Below are 3811 nucleotides of genomic sequence, written 5' to 3'. Positions count from 1 at the left end.
GTTTTCTAATCTCGTGAATGATGTTGATGTGTAGAAGGCATGTGATGAAGTTGGGATTAGAACAAAGGGTTACACTGCACTACATGGCCTCTTCAAGAACACCTTGATGGAACGAGGAGTTACTGAGAATGTATTCCCAGTGCCACGCAAGGTGAAAATTGCTAGAGGGGCCTCCAATGAAGATGTTTTCTCACGTCTAAGTCACTATTTGCACATCGAGGAGACAATGCCCTCATCTACCTTTGTACAATCTCCACAAAGTGCCAAGAAAGCTACCAATGCAAGGAATCGTGCTGATAATATTGACAAGGGGTTTCTTTACTCATAATGTTTCCTATTTGAAGAGGCTTCAACAAGCAATGGTTGTCTTTTATGCACTACCTTCTAATGGTGAGGAAAGAATCAAGTGATGTTTCCCCTTCATTGTTGTTGTATGACCTTCACTTATTTCCTTTCTTCTCTTGCCGTGCTTGGAACTAAGTTGGTGTTTGTTTTCAAGCTTGATGAGTGCCAAATTGTGTAGCAATGAAGGCTAGAGAGGATCAGTGGCATATTTTTTATTGTTAAGACGTGAAGAAGATGAGTCTAGCAACAAAAATTTTGTCCTCTAAGATGCAGCCGCACCTCCCAAGCGCTACCACAAAACAAAGTTTTACAACAAGATGGGCAGGTGGCACTACATAGGCAACCTCGCAAAGTGTGCTATTTTAGCAGATCCTTTGCTGATATTCGACATTGATAAAACTTTGTGGATCTTCTCATCCGAAGGGCTCCTTCTGCACGGACATGTGGGGAGATTGTGCAAAGCTAGAACATAGAGTTACGCATGCAGCCCATCGGCCTCAAAAGACTCAAGAAGCCACAGAGGCATACTTGGTGGGTTTATTTGAGGATACAACTTGTGTGCCATCCATGCCAATCATGTAACTATAATGCAAAAATATTTGGCACTAGCCCGTCGAATACGAGCAAACTAGTAGCTAGTAATATGTACAACAATACCTTTTTGCAATGGATATGTAATGACTTCAAATTTGGAAATGAAATGATGCTTATTCATTTTGGAATTTGTCGCTTCTTATGTCACTTAAGATTTTTGTATTTAATTTGTGTTTAATAATTTTTAATAAGTCATTTGTACATTATTGGGTGGTTCTTGCGCACCATGCCCACGGAGGGGGAGAGAGGGAGGGGGGGAGTTGTGGATGAGTATTTTGTTGGCTAGTGCTACAAAATCTTCACAATAGGCTTCAGTGCCATTTGTTGAAATGCACACATCATATCTATTCTGGCCCTCATGGTGCAAAAATTGCAAAAAACCCCTATCCACAAGGCACCAATTTTGGGCAAAACAAGTGCACTTCTTTTGCCCAAAATTGATGTCTTGTGGTTTAACAGTGTTTGGGCCAAAACAAGCATATCTGATGCCTAGCAGATGTCAATCAAAGGCATTTTGGTTGTCTCTCAGTCTTACACAGGTACAAAAGGTTGGGAAGGCACTGGTAGCAAAAAAAAAATTCAACAATGATTACTTTGTTGGGTTTTATTTTCAATTTGAAATGCACACATCATATCTGTTTTGGCCCTGGTGGTGCAGAAGGCCCCAGTCCACAAGGCATCGAGTTTGGGCCAGATCACACACTTTGAATGGACTGATGAGTGTGAAGAATCTTTCATGAAGCTTAAGCAATATCTCAATTCAGCTCCAATATTGAAAGCACCAAATTGAAATAAGATATTCCACATACATGTAGATGCTTCCAATTGTCCAGACTTGATGAAACTTGGCTAGGGAGCTTAAGTTGAGATACCTAACAAATCTGTGTCAAGATTGGGACAAAAACTTGCAAAAAATAGCTGGAGTAAATAAATACGATTATTTACATCTGCTACAAAAATTGATAATCTTGCCCATTTGAGTATACCATAGGGCCAAGCACATCAGGTAGACCACACAAATCAATTTTGGTGAAATTTGGATCACAAAAGTGAGACTTAAGCGAGATTCTTGGAAACTGAGTCTACGGATACGAAACAGTTGATAACTTGAACAAATTTTGTCTGAACTTAGTAAAACTTGTCCAAGGACCTTAACATGTTGTATACTTGGCAAATCAAGCCAAAAAGTACGAAAAACTGAGAAAAGTAAATAATCACGATTATTTACTACTGCTACACAAAGACACCATTTTTTACTTTTGAACTTGTACAGTGTTAGACCAACATAATACAAGGCCACCGGGCAATTTTGGGTTCAATCGGATCCAAATTAGTACATGTTTACTCAGTTTTAGGTTGCAGATTAGTCTTTTGGCTTTTTGCAAAAGTGGAATCTGAAAGTCTCAACTACTGACTCACTTAGCCCGATTTGAAGTGATACACATAGACCAATCGGAATAGTTAGCAAGAAGTATATAGTCCTTGTGAAAGAATAGCTAACTTGATTAAAACTGATACAGGAATCAGGTTGCAAACAAGGAACCGACAGCTCGACGGAAGTTGCACTCAAAACAAGTAGAAGAAGTTGACAACAAGTCAATCCGACGGTAAGTCCTCTATCCAAGGCTTCACAAGTCTATATGAACCTTAGATCTAGTCGTATACTAGCTAATCAAGGCATATTTGGCGAGACCGCTAGTAGAGTATCCACCGAAGAAAGTGTGAATCAAGGCAATCCCTTGCACACTATCCTTGAAGAAGTCTCAGACACTTTTTGAGATTCAACATCTGAAATGTCTTCCTATTCGACTCATTCAAAAACCGGAACGATAGTGTGCTATAAGCATATACTCTCTTTTTATAAGACTAATCTCCATGGAGCTCAAGTTTACCTGGATCCTAACGAAGAGTATGCTATTCGCATTGATGACCATGGTATTGAGTTTGAAAAGGAAATCAGGGCAAACAAACAAGAAAAAATGTACATGGATAGAAACGGAACTCAGTATTTATAAGTCAAAAACCCTGACGTGATAGACAAATGGGGGTTAGAAGTAAATACCATGTTCCAAATATGGTAGCAAAAGAGGGACTGCCAACTTTAGAATTCAAGGGATACTATGAAGTTGACTTGAAGCCTTTGAAACGGCTTAATACGGATAATCCTAGGATTGGAGTCTATTGTTGGGAGGATAGAAATGTAAAAGATCTTCTATGGACTTCTCATGCCAAGTCAGGACAGCTAACACCCATGAAGATCATCTATATCTTCAAAATCAAAGATAAGGGATCAGCAAATCTACCGACCTACCTGTTTAGGGATTGTTATAATAATAACTTTGTTGTGATGACTCCTGAGGAGGTGAAACAAACCAAATACCAAGGGCACTCCATAAGGGATTGGATATTGGGCCAAGGACTAGAAACTATTCCAAGAGATGAACACCGTGAGAGATCTTCTGAGAGTAATGTTAAGAAACCAGAAAACACCTCATCACGAAGGAAAACCGGGTTACAGTAAAGCCAGTCCAGGGCTACATGAGTCACTATTTTCAACAGACTGGTTTGAAGGACTCGGAACATGACCAACTGTCAGGAGACCGTGAGTTGAACCAAATAGACGTGTCAAACCAGCTGATTTTCATAAATGAGTCAAAAAATACAGTGGATCTGGGAATCCATACGACCACTTAGCAAGCTTTAAACAAGTGCTACGACCAAAACGCATATTTGATTTCCATACTTCATTCGAGGGGTTTGGAATAACATTAGAAGGGAAAGCATTGATATGGTTCCAAAACATTCCACCAAGGTCAATCATGGACTTGAGTACATTAGCTCAAGGATTTGTGGCTGGTTGTTCCAAAACGGG

Source organism: Adiantum capillus-veneris, chromosome 27 (genome assembly GCF_014529385.1).
Source record: "Adiantum capillus-veneris isolate H3 chromosome 27, ASM1452938v2, whole genome shotgun sequence".
Classification (NCBI taxonomy): Eukaryota; Viridiplantae; Streptophyta; class Polypodiopsida; order Polypodiales; family Pteridaceae; genus Adiantum; species Adiantum capillus-veneris.
The sequence above is the reverse complement of the archived record's forward strand: the minus strand, read 5'-3'. Positions refer to the sequence as shown.